Source organism: Temnothorax longispinosus, chromosome 11 (genome assembly GCF_030848805.1).
Source record: "Temnothorax longispinosus isolate EJ_2023e chromosome 11, Tlon_JGU_v1, whole genome shotgun sequence".
Classification (NCBI taxonomy): Eukaryota; Metazoa; Arthropoda; class Insecta; order Hymenoptera; family Formicidae; genus Temnothorax; species Temnothorax longispinosus.
This window is the reverse complement of record NC_092368.1, coordinates 10,528,969-10,543,495: the sequence shown is the minus strand read 5'-3', so window position 1 is coordinate 10,543,495 and position 14,527 is coordinate 10,528,969. Positions and strand designations below refer to the sequence as shown.

Genomic DNA, 14,527 nt, shown 5'->3' with positions numbered 1-14,527 from the left:
ATATAAAATAAGTGAATAAAAATTCGCGATTTCTCTTCTTGTTATTTAAACCTTGGAAAAAATTATGCAAGATGACAACAATATTGGCTAAAATTTTTGTGCTTCTTAGTATTCTAAACTTGAAAAAAAAAATTACAGACTTGCTGTGATAATTTTTCTTATAATGATTTGTACGTTTAAATTCGTACGTTTACGACACGCAAATCCGACCGTACAATCTTGGTGCGCTTTGGGAGAAGCTGCAATAAATATCTTGTATATTGTTGGTAATTTAATTATAATCCAAAAGAATTACCTCATGATGTTATTCTGCAGACCTATTGGTGCTTCTTTCGTCATTTTAATACTATTTTGTAAGACACTAACAGGAAATAAATCCGATGGATAGCTAGTCAACCACAGACGAAAACTGGATGTAGTATTTGTATGATCGAGATTCTCGCAGATTTTCTCCAAATTAGGCATCCACGAAGTCGCTAAATGACAATTTTGCAGACAAATCCAGAAGCCATCAACTTGAGCCTGCTCGATCATTTTTTGCGCTGTAGGACCTTGACCCTGGCCTAAGGAGATCGACTCAAAACGCTCAAGATAATTCATGCTTCCCGCGAATTTGATTAATGCATCCATAGGGTCAGATCCGGTGGATAAAATAAATATGAGAGGCATCAAGCAATTTGAATCAGCGTATGATTTAGAAATATCGAAAGGGGGAGGTATCACGAAAAGTAGACCCATTCCAGCTTCCACAAATTGTTGTACCTGTTAATAAATTAAAGAGATAAATTTCCTAATATATGATATTCGATAACTTAATTCTAATAAACAATTAAAATTCTTTGAATCTGCAATTGGCTAACATCGTCATAACAATTCGACCATTGGTTTTGGTCAGATTAATCGTCAAGACATTTCGACTATGGGTTTTGGTCTTTCTAAATTGATGTAATTTTGAAGCTTATATATAAGCACCGTATTTAAATAATTTAATTTATTGCAAAAAATATTACCTCAGCCAAGGTTCGAACTTGGAATCTCCCTCATTCCGTGTAGGGTGTCGTACCAATTCCACCACTGAGGCATGTGGTAATATTTATCGAAATGTCTTGACGATTAATCTGACCAAAACCAATGGTCGAATTGTCATGACGATGTTAGCCAATTGCAATCGATTCAAAGAGTTTTAATTGTTTATTATTTGTTGGCGGTATAAAAATGTACTTTTCGATTTACTTATACACCTCGACTTAAATATAGGTGTCTCCATCTTACTATTGTTTAGTGTGTTATTGCGATAAATATTATCACATGCCTCAGTAGTCGAATTGGTACGACGCCCTACACGGAATGAGGAAGGTTCCAGGTTCGAACTCTGGCTCAGGTAATATTTTTCGCAATAAATTAAATTATTCAAATACGATGCTTATATGTAAGTTTCAAAATCACATCAATTTAGAAAAACCAAAACCCATGGTCGAAATATTTTGACGATTAATCTGACCAAAACTAATGGTTGAATTGTCATGACGATGTTAGTCAATTGCAGTCGATTCAAAGAATTTTAATTGTTTATTATTGGTGGAATAAAAACGTACTTTTCAGTTTAATTCTAATGATTGTTTTTAAATATTTTTTTAAAAAGAGCAATGCAAGAAGTCTCAAATAGCAATATATAAGATGTCCAATTAAAAGAAACATCCTGTATTATACAGGGTGTTCCAAGTTTTTCCGAACAACCTTTAATAGTATGTTCTATGAACAGAAATAAGAAAAAAAATGTTATCTAAACATAAGGCTCAAAATGTTTTATTAGAAAGTTACAGCAAAAATATAAAATATGGAAAATAGTCATCATCTTGTACTTGTACGTAGGGTAGACCGTAACAGGGTCAAAAGTAACAGGGTACAGTTGTAACATCGTGAATATTTCTTAAACTATAAAAGGTACGTGTGTATGACCGCGAGGCGAGATCCGCTAGATAGAGCGGCATTTTTTCCTTAGTTCATTGCCGCCCCTCGCGGAATGTGCACGTGTGCAGGAGAAGAAGTTACTTTTTTCTTTCCTGAAGTAAGTTTTCTTACGTGCATAAAATCTGAAATATTTTTCTTTCTTTATGCCGAAGGTATAAGGTTTTATTTTTATATGTTTTAGTGATTATTTATGTTGATGATTTGCATAATACGATTGACTTTCATCCAGATATTTATGTAAAAAATTTACTTTGAATCATAAAATATCATTAGGGGACAATTGTAACATCAATGCCTGGGGACAGTTGTAGCGTTACAATTGTCCCCGTTGCTCGGGGACAACTTCAACTTAACCTAACCCTTTAAATATATATGATTATAAATAATCTTTCAGTTGAGAAAACAGTATTATTTGTTTTTGTTTGCTATAATGTAAAAATACTGATATTGTCATGTAACAAATTATTTTATCATTAAAGTTGCATTTTTTTATAGAAAATTCGTAAGATTGATTACATAAACCTACTAAATAACCATTATTTTGTTTATAGATGATGTGGTACAATCGTTCCCTTTTGCTGTTACAATTGTCCCGGGGGTTGGGACGGTTGTAACAGTATTCCTCATATTCTTTAAACAATAATAACTTTTTTCCTAGTTACATTACTGAATTCAGCACAAGAAAATTTTGTAGTCAAATAAATTCTACATCTAAAGGTACAGGTCTTTTTTACGTAGATATTATATTTTAACTGTTATAAAATCTTAAACTCAAAATGTTACTTTTGTCCCCGGTCTACCCTACCATTCACAGAATTGTGTTCACTTTTTGTGCTCTGTTGGCAAAAGTTCTTATACCAGTATGAAATAATGTGAGTACTTATTATCAGCTCCCAATGCTTTCCAAACCATACTTCGAGATAGTTGTAACTGATATGACGCTTGCCGAACACTTGCGATAGGATTATTATTAAACACATTAAAAATTTTTTGAGAATGACAACGGTCACGCATAACTTCACATTGTTTGCTTAGTGATGGGCTATCTTTTAGAAATAATCAATTTTTGAATTAATCTTGAATCGGAATAACCAAAATCGATTTAGAACTTGGTTAAATGGAGTGAGTGCGTTTGCAGGTGAGTGAGTAGAGTGAGTGTGATGGTGCAAGATTTTTAGCGATAATTAAAGTATAAGATAGGTAAGAGAGGAGATAGAGCGATAGGAAGCAAGGTAGTCAGGTAAGGTAAAAGTGAGAGTGAAGGGAAGCAGAAGAAGTAAGCGGGTGGAAAGAAAGGAAGGTAGAAAAGAAGATAAAGGTTATGGCGACAGAAGACAGCCAGGAAGCACAGGGAATGGAAATAAGATAGGTAGGACGAGACAATAAGATAGTAAACAGACGAAAATAACTACGGAGGAAAGTGAAGGTGATAACAGGGTGACATTTAGGATAGAAGAAGATAAAGAGAAAGTAAAGGACCCAGAAAAAAACCTCTTATTTGTTCATATTAGTTCATATTAGTTTATATTAGCAGATATAGGATTATATATGATCATATCTTCTTCTTATGACGCCGTCTCCTTTCGAAAGTTGGCGATCCAAATGGCCAACATAGTCTTAGATACGGCCATGCGAAAGATGTCCACTGAAGTACAGCCAAACCATCTTCTGATGTCTTTCAGCCAGGAATTTTGGCGCCTGCCGATGGATCTCTTCCCTTGAATCTTGCCTTGGATGATCAGTCGCATGAGTTCGTATCTTTCTCCTCGCATCAGGTGTCCTATATATCTCGTCTTTCTCTCCCTGATTGTCAACATGAGTTCCTTCTGCTTATGCATACGGCTGAGGACTTCTTCATTGGTTATTTTATTTACCCATGATATGCGCAACATACGACGGTACAGGGTCCGTTCCGTTTCGCGCATTGAGCGCATGAATTGCATGGACAACCGTTCCGTTTCAGGTAATGCGCGCATTAGTGGCGCATAGGATTCCCTAGAATCCCTCCACCTCTTAACGCATCAAGCGTGCATCGACTACTACAACTCGGACTTGAAGCAGTTAATGCGCGCATGCGCAGATGCGTATTTACCTCTAATAACATAACCTTTTACTTAAGAACAAGAAGAAGTATCACAGGACACGATGGAGGAATTAGTAGAATTTCCCGTCTTAGTGGATAACGAATTATTAACCTTAGTCGTAAATAAAGAAACCGCGTCAAGAGCATCAGGAGGTAAAATTGATTTTTTTTTCATAAATTGAATTTTTGTATTAATATATGTGTTAATATTTTTCTGTAAAGACAAAAATTTCTTAGGGCAACTTGTACAAGATGTAAAAAATAAAGAACCAAGTACCCTCCAGCCTGATAAAAATTGTGATACAAATAATTTGAAAGACTCAGGTTAGTTTTTTAAGCACTCTTCAACGTATTTGATATTAATGATATTATATTATATTATTATTTTAATAATATTTTTAGATAAACTCGGAAAGAGGAGGCGGTTATTACAATTACTTAATTACTATTACTTAACGAAATCGATTATTATAATATTTTTCATAATATTTAAAACTGTAGGAAGAAGACAAATAAAAGTAAATACAAAAAAAGTATTGAAAGACGTGTAATTATTACTATATAGTAATCATCTTGGTGTTAAAATGATTGTTTACGCCAATGAACATTTCATCATTTTGAAGTATACAAATATTATGTAGTACACAACATGCGATATAATAAAAATTCAGGGATTTTTTTTATATCGATTAATGGCAAATAATCTAGCAATATTCTGAAACGAATTTTTAATTGCCCTATTGCTCTTTTGGCTGCCATCCTCGATGATGACAAACAAAAATTGAAATTTGTTTGCCGAATTGTTAGATGTCCGTTATTCCGAAATGGCACCATTATATGGGGATGAATACCATATGCAGCATCTCCAATGATATGAGGGAAATTCGAGAAATCGAGCCACCGGTGAATTCCGGAATACTCTCGTATCGTGGACAGAGCCCGGCTGTCCAGCATAGCAATGTGTAAATAGGCCCTGAGAATCACATACAACTTGAACGTTCATGGAGTGAAAGTCTTTTCTATTAATATTAAGAGTTTGCATCTTTGACAAGGGCTCGAATTTTAATGTTCGTGCCATCGATAGCGCCAACTATGTTGGGAAAGCCACATGATCGTTGAAATCGTTCCATTACATTTAAAGCAATCTGATCTCTCGGCCATCTAATAAAACGAGGTGAAACACAATGTAGAGCATATGTTACTCGCCGTAATGCTCGAAAAGCAGTTGCTCTCCCGACACCAAATTTTGTAGCTACAGATCTACAACAATAATATGTCATGTGAATTAAATAATGTTACAACTTCTTATATAAGTAACATTTAATATATTATATATTTAATATATATTTAATATATATATATATATATGTAATATATTATATTTTGCCATATTTTCATTGTACAGAATAAGTATTAAATATACCTGTAGGAATCAGGTGTAGCCATAAACCAGATGGCTATAAGTAATTGTTTTTCTTCTGATATTCTTTTTCTACCATAAGGTATATTATTATTAATAGCACGTAATCCTGGACCAATTACTCCAAGCACCATTTCAAATGTTGCAGGAAACATTCTAAAATAGAGAAGTTTAACTGATAAAATCTAATAAAAACAATTAATTTTGTAAAATTTAATTTTATAAAAACTTCATTAATTTTTAAAAAATAAGAACATGAAATAAATAAAAAAATTGGTTAAGTAATTAATTATTTTGATTAAGTAATTAGTTAATTAAATATTTACAAAATTAATTGTTTTTATTATATTTTAATAATTGTGTGTGGAATAATCGGAGTAAAAGATTAATTTATTTATGTTCTCATTTTTTAAATACAAAAATATAATTATATAATTATTACTTAACCGAAAATGTTCTTTAAATATTGTTTTCGAATATCCAGGAATAACTCGTTCTACATAATCATATAATTTTTCCACAAAAACCATCTCTCCAAGTGTTTCATTAACCATTAATACTGTATATAATATTTCCATTTCTGAATTAAACAGAATATCTTCATCTTTATCTTCATTTTCACTATCACTGGATTCACTACTGCTAATTTTGTTGTCATTCGAATTTATTAGTAACAATGAGGTTATTGTTGATAGCGCGTCGTTCATGGTAGCATCCATTTTCAACTTTACATCAAACGCATCAAGAGCTGTTCCGTTTCCAAGAGCGCATATGCGCATCAGCGAAACGGAACAATATCAATGCGCGCAGCGCTTTGGCTGCGATTCATGCGCTCACTGCGCGAAACGGAACGGACCCACAGATACATCTCAAAAGCATCTATTTTCTTTTCCGTATTTGGGTCAAAAGTCTAGCTTTCGCAACCGTATAACAGAGTAGAGAATATGTAGCATCTGATCATACGGACCCTGAGGTCCAAACTTAGATCCGATCTCGTGAAGAACGTCTTCATATTCGTAAATGTTCTTCTAGCCTGCTCAATTCTTGATCTGATCTCTTTCTTAGGGTCATATAGACTGGTCATGATGGTTCCAAGATATTTGAAAGACAAGACTTGTTCCACAGTTGCCCCCTTAATAATCAGATGTGCACGCACATGTGTCTTAGAGAAAACCATGGTTTTGGTTTTTGTAGTATTCGTGAAGAGGCCAAAGCTTTCACTGTGTCGAACTATGCGGTTCATCATGTTCTGCAGGTCATGCATGTTCTCTGCTAACACAACGGTATCGTCAGCATATCTGATATTATTAATCGTCCTGCCATTAATCCTGATTCCACCAATAATTCTTTCTAGAGCTTCCTTGAAAATAGTCTCCGAGTATATATTGAATAGTAATGGTGATAAGACACATCCCTGCCGCACTCCTTTCTCGATGAGAGTTGTTTCCGACGATGCTGATTCCAGTCTAACTTCTGCGGTTTGTTGCCAGTAGAAGTTTGAGATTAAGCGTATTTCTTCTCTGTCGATCCCAGTCGCTCTGAGGATCTCTATTATCTTATGATGTTTGACGCAGTCGAATGCTTTTTTATAGTCAATGAAGCATGCAAATACATTGATGTTCATGTCTCTGCATCTTTGTGTTAGTACGTTCAAGGAGAACAACGCTTCGCAGGTGCCAAGACCATTCCTGAATCCGAATTGAGTTTCATCCAGCTGGTACTCGCATTTCCTGAAGATTCGGGTGTGAATTATTTTAAGAAATATTTTTAGAACATGAGACATGAGACTAATCATGCGATAGTCATCACAGCGTGAGGCCTGAGTTTTTTTAGGCAGAGTAATAAATGTTGATTTCAACCAGTCGGAAGGGATATTACCTGATCTATAAATCGCATTGAAAAATGCGATTAGTAAATCTAGTCCCTTACCTTCTCAGTCGGCTATCAGTTTGATGACTTTAGCATAATACGCTGTCTGGGCCAATGGCTTTTCCGTTTTTCAGAGATTTTATTGCGTGAACAATATTCCCGCACGTCATACGACAGTAGCATCTTCGATCCTAACAAAGATTCCGCGGAGGACATTATGAGCCAGCAAGGAAGAGCAGATCGGGACAATATACCCCGCGACGAGATTCAAAATATGCCGGTGACCACCGAGCAGGTCAACGCGGAAATGGAGCGAATCAGACCCTCGGTTAACAGGCGACCGTTCGAAATAGACCAAAGCCGAGCCTCTGAGCCGGCGCGAGCAGGTCCAGGAGCACAGGACTCCGTGCTTAACGACATCCTGAACATGATGCGCGACATGCAGGACCGCATGAACCGTGCAGAGGCCGTAGAATTTGACCGTTCTGTCGAAGTCCTTCGCGCAATCCGCGATATACAGAACCGCGTAAGCAGGTTAGAAGCCGCTACCTACGATCGCCCCGACGAAATAGGTCGCCGCCTACGCAGCTAGGGTCCTCTGGACGTTACCTACGGGCGAACGCGTATCAACGTCCGTAATCAACCAGGATACCACATCGGGTACCTTAGCTTGAAGGAAGCCCGAAACATGATTTCCGAGATAAACGGGAGTCCTGTGAGCACGTCCGCGAATTTCTAAACGCCAGTAATTACGCGATGAAGAACATACAGCCCGCGGACAAATCAATGCTCCTGGAGGCAATGTTATGCACTAAATTTAAAGGCAAAGCCATGATAGATTTTGACACGCGCGATATTCATGATTTCGCGCAATTAAAACGCGAATTAGAAACAGAATATCTAGGAAAGCACAGTATGACCCACCTGCAACTAGAGTTTAATTCTCTAAAGCAACAATCGGGAAAAAGCGCACAGGAATTCAGGCGGCGCGTAGAAAAGCTAGCGCGAGAACTGTACGAGGCCATGGAGAAAGGCCAAGGGCACTCGCAAGAGCAGCAGAAGGCCATCCTCGACAGTATAAAGGTGCAGGCCCTAAATAATTACCAGATCGGGCTGCACAAAGACATTAAAATGGTAGTCAAAGCGCAACGCTACCCAACGCTACAAGAAGCAATAACCGGCGCCAATGCGGAGGAAAAGGTAATAGGCCCCTCCCCGCGGAACGAACAGCCGACGCCCAAAAATAAATTTAATAAAGAAAACGTGCGCTATTCAAGGACCGCAAAAGTCACAAATGTAAAACAGGCCATTACGGGCGAGACTGCCGTACGAGCCGACACGCAAATAGATTCTCGTTGCCGAAACCGGATAAGCCCAACGGAATAAATGCGATCGAGTGCACCTATTGCAAGAAGACCGGGCATAAGCGAGACGAATTCTGGTCACTGAACGGACGACCCGAAAAGGAACGGATTCGCCAATCTAAACATAATACACGTAAAAAGAAACCAATAAACGCGACAGAAAAGAGTCGAGGAAATAGGACCCCGGAACCGGATGATGAAACGCCATATAGCGACAGCAGCAGCAGCCGCAGCAGCGGTAGCGACAAGGAAGAAAAACAGAGAAACATAAGACGCGACATGCGCGCGAGTATCGAGTAGCACAGGTGACAGGCAAAACGGATAAAAATTTTAATCTAGACCTAGTCACTCTCCTAATGCAAAAAGCGACCAAGGGAAAACTAAGTTTTTTGCTAGATTCCGAAGCCGCCGTCACTTTTATAAAATTAGGAAAACTCAAAGACACGACAAAAATACGAGAAAAGAAAATAGCGCTGACCGGCGTAACTGGACATCAAATCTACACCCTCGGGAAGATACGAGCATCCATATTAGGCAAGGAAATAATACGGCATACAATGTACGTAGTACAAGATGATTTCCCGATGGATTACCAAGGCATTCTGGGAATCGATTTCCTGAAAAAACATCAAGCCGTACCCAATCACGCCGAAAATCGATTAAAAATCGGTACCGCGACATTTAAATTACAGCCGTATCGAAAGTTTACTTTACCACCGCATAGCAAGACAATAATATCCGCGATAACCAACACAAATAAAGTAGGTATTGTAAGAGGCGAAGAGGTAATTCCGAGAGTATTTATCGGTAACTGTAGGGTAAAACCGATAGACTTTATCTGCCCAATAAGCATAGGAAACGTTACTAAAAAGCCCGTCAAAATTATCACACCGCATGTAACTCTAGAAGAGGTGCCGGTGAATAACACGGTTGAGGTACTCACATTACCCGCGATGGAAGAGCGCAAATCAATTCAAGAACGACGCGAGAAATTAAATAAAAAACGCAAGAAATTTTTTAATAATAAAGAAAGAAAGGCGTTAGAGCAGAGATGCGACGATTTTTGCAATGTACTTAATTTGAAAAACAATAAGTTAACACGCACCACGGCGGTGAAACAGAAGATCACGAAGCGAACTGATAGCGCGCCGGCGAACGTCCGCTTACCCGAGAAGAATAAAGAGAAAGTAAATAAAAAATCTGACGTTTCAAGAGAAATAAAATTACGCATCGTTAGAAATTTTCTCATCCTCTATCAGCACCTCACAACAGGAGCGTCGGCGTCGTCCGTACCACCGTACAAAGTGACGCAATTTATCAACGAGCCAGGTATCTATAATATTTCGAGAGAATCGGACACCTGCAGCAAACGAAAGCAACGTGGAAATTAGCGATACGCATAGAGGTAACCGCATTAAAAATCAGACACCAACAGTTCCAAAGATACCTAGAGAATACCGAGGAACTTTGCAGTTATGCCACTGGAGACGTCAATAATAAATGCCAGATTGCTCTTCGGACCAATAAGAGAGAAAACGATAAAACGACACGCGCCCTAGAACACTTACAAACAATTTACAAGTCACCCGTAATTAAGCGAGGGTTAATCAATGCCATTGGAGAGATAAGTAAAACTCTATTTGGTACCATGGATGCAGAAGACGCAAAAACAATCAACGAGCAATTACAAATATTTAATAATCAGCAAGAGACGCTACAGCCGGCAGCGAAGAACTAGCTGAAGATCATCAACTCCACATTAGGACACATGGAAAAATTGGAACAGACGCTATCTCACAACGAAAATTTACTGGCAAACGTCACCAGAAAACTACACGACCAATTCATACACTGAGAGGAAATAGACGAACAAATAATACTGATAACCGCTATCCTAACTGACCTCACGACGGATATAAACGATATTACAGACTATTTAACATATACACAAAATGACATTCTACTTATACACGCGTACTTCCATTAGAAAATATAATCGTAGAATTAAAGGAGGCAACCTCACACTTAACCAGAGGATTAAACTTTCCATTTAAAATCCAGACCGAAAACTGGAATGCGATCCAAAGATACGTAAGCGTAAGCGCGTATTACGACAATTCGAACGTATACACTATCCTCGCGTTCCCTATAATAGCATATCCGGTATACGAATTAATAAAAATTTTACCTGTACCAATACACAACGACCATAATGTGTTTACCCTACTAGAACCTTCACACATGCTATTAGGAATAAACCGAGAGAATTATAATTATATAATATTAAAAGAAAGCGATTTAAATAAATGTACGCGAGAAACTACTAAATTTATATGCGACCAATATTTTCCCGTGTATTTTGTAACTGCGAATGCACCAAGCGAGGTGCAACTTTTTGTAAAAGTGCCTAGATACGTAGAAAACCGTAGACAACGTCACGTCATTTCTAATGTAACATTTTGGATAACATTAGCCGGACCTCAAACATGGTTATATTCCACTTTAAAAATATCGGAAATTATAATACAATGTAATGAATTGCCAGAAAATAAAATTAAAATTGAAAAAAACCGGAAAAATAACATTACGCGATAATTGTAAAATAACTTGTAAAAAAACACCAGATATAATTTTAGAAACTAGAAACCGAATCTATACTAAATATGTAGAAATGTATTTACCAGAATTCAATGTAACTAATACCTTAGAAAAAAGTATAACATTAGACAACGAATTAGATTCCGAAAAGGAAATAAAGTTAGAACCAGTAATCAAAGATCCGTCGGAATTGATAAAGTTAAGTTTAAATCTAGATGAAATTAAAAAAGAAGTAAAAAATAACCAACCAAGCATTTTTACGAATAAGAACATTGTATATCCTGTAGGTTCCGCGACCATAATTATAGCTATAGGAAGCATTATACTTGTAATCATTTATGTAATAAAGAAAAAGGGGAACCATTAAGAATTTAAAAGGGGAAACCACAGCATACATATTAGAACTGTTGATGCAAAACGATTTCCGCGACCCTTGCACAGATAGCTTTGCCAGGAAAGGAGAACAGGAGAAAAGGACACCTTTATCGAACTCAAAAGAAATACTTTTATTTGTTGTATCAATCGTGCACCAGCTCGTGACACGATCAACGACGAGACTGCCCGCGCAAAAAGAACGACGCGTTCGCATGACGATCGGCTCCCCGCGACGACATGCTTGCGTGATTTCGGAACCACTCGCTGCGCGCATGACTCAATATATATGTATATATGTATAAGCTAGTCAAGCATATTCTCAATACTTCCGCCGCTTGACTGCCTTTGCACACTCTCACGCATACCCATACTTTCACGCAAACGCATGAACTTTTTCTTTGGCAACGCTTTCGTTAGTATGTCCGCTTTTTGCATTTCTGACGGAACATACTCGACTCGAATTTCGCTTTTATTGATCATCTCGCGGATGTGATGGTATCGGACGTCGATGTGCTTGGTCCTCTCATGAAACAGGATTTTTCGCTATTTTGATAGCACTTTGATTATCTACGTACAAGATAGTGGCGCTGTCACAACGACATCCGATATTATCTAGCAGGCTTTGCAGCCATACAGCCTCTTTCGCAACGGACGAGGCGGCGACGTACTCGGACTCTGTGGTGCTCAGTGTTACCATTTTATGACGTCGAGATGACCACGTGATTGGTCCATTCGCGAGATTGAACAAGTACCCGGTCGTGGATCTGCGGGTTTCTAGGTCCCCCGCGTAATCCGAGTCTGAAAAACCGATTAGCTTGGACTCGCTTTCGCAGTTTCGATACTCGATACCTAAATCTACCGTACCAACTAAATAAGCAAAAATTCTTTTCACAGCTCGCCAGTGGCTTAGATCGTGATTATTAAGGAACTTGCTAGCGCTGTTTACCGCGAACGCAATGTCAGGTCTCGACACGATCGCGACAAACATCAGCGAACCCACGGCTTCGCGATAGGGCACGCTTCTCACACTTTCATTCTTATCTACCGGACATAGGATAACATGAGGGTCTGCCGGTATAGCCAGAGGCTTCGCTTCACTCATACTGAATCTCTCGAGAATACGTTTTACGTACGCGCTTTGATGAATGAATACCGACTTTCTTTCTCGATCGCGATTTATTTGTAGTCCTACGAAACAGCTCCCGTCGCTCTGCGTAATCTCGAATTCTTGACTCAACATCATTATTATTCGCTCGAGAATTTCCTTGGATTTACACGCGACAAGACCGTCGTCGACAAATAACGCTGGATATACTCTAAAACCCTCGTAATAACCGATATAAATACACTTGTCCGCACTTGTTTCTTTGAAACTGAATTGTTTCAGAAAACCACTGAACTTACGGTTCCAGCACCGAGGTGTTTGCTTTAAACCGTATAGCGACTTGATGAGTCGACACACTACACTTTCACCGGTCCCCGCGCATTCTTCCACGTCGAGCCCTTCAGGCACTTCCATGTGAATCTCCTCGTCCAGGTTCCCGTAAAGAAATGCCGTCTTTACATCGAACTGGATGAGTTCGAGGTCCTCTTGAGCGACGAGTGCCAGCAGCAGGCGCAGGGAGTCGTACCTCACCACTGGTGAGAACGTCTCTGTGTAGTCTATCCCCTTTCTTTGTTGAAATCCTCTCGCACAGAGGATCCTCTCGCGAGCTTTGTATCGGTGCACGCTCCCGGTTGCGTCTCGCAACTTTTTAAACACCCACTTGGAGTCGATAGTTTTCTTCTTTTCTTGTTTTGGAACGATTGTCCACGTGGAGTTTCTACGGTGTGCTTCCAGTTCCTCGTGAATTGCTTCGACCCACTTCGCTGATTCTGGTTCGGTTACCGCTTCTTTGAAGTTCGCGGGAGGTTCGTACTCTGCCAGGTTTATCTCGTATTGGTCATACCTCGCTGGCAGTCGCAGCTGATCTCGCCTTCGTAGCTGGCAAGGCTCGGTTTGTAAAGGCTGCTGCCGGTACGTCACCGTCCGCAGGTTCTTCTGGCTCGTTTTCAACTGCTGGGTCCTTTGGTACCTCTCGCACCGGGTCTTCCCGCTCGTTGAGTCCTCCCACTGACATTGTTATTTCTTCGTTTTCGATCTCTTTTCCGGCCGACTCGATCGGACCATACACCTCATGGAACACCACGTTCCTTCATACCGTGACGTTTCTTGTCTCAGGATTGTAGACCCTGTAGCTAGTAAAGTCTCCTTCGTACCCCACAAACAGCACCTTCTTCGAACTTGCGTCAAACTTGCTTGTGAACTGTTTGGGTACGTGCACGAAAGCTTCCGACCCAAACACCTTGACATGCCTCAGATCAGGTTTTTCTCCGGTCCAGAGCTCACACGACGTTTTTCCTCCTCTTCTTTCCGACGACAGCACTCGATTCTGGATGTACACCGCAGTATTAACTGCTTCCGCCCACAGGAACGTTGGTAAATTTTTCAGCATCGTACGCGCGCACTCGACAATCGTGCGGTTATCCCTTTTTGATTTGCCATTTTGTTCTGGCGTGTACGGTGCACTCGGTTCAAACCGTATTCCGCGTGTTGACAGATACTGTGTCATTCTATCATTGCAGTACTCCCGGCCGTTGTCGCACCGCAGCACCTTCATTGGGCGGACGAATTTGTTCGCGATCATCCTCTCATATTCTCTGAAACGGTCGAACACGTCCGACTTGTATTTCAAAAAATATACGTGAGGGAACTCGGAAGCATCGTCGATGAATGTTACGAAGTAACGCGCTCCTCCTGGTGAGTTCTCTGACATGGGTCCGCACACGTCGCTGTGCGTGAGCTCC

The 14,527-nt window shown here is 39.3% G+C and overlaps 1 pseudogene; it reads right to left on the bottom strand.

The window, feature by feature from the left end:
* Positions 1-4,611: 4,611 nt before the first annotated feature.
* LOC139821384 (putative nuclease HARBI1) lies at positions 4,612-6,319 on the bottom strand (annotated as a pseudogene).
* Positions 6,320-14,527: the final 8,208 nt, after the last annotated feature.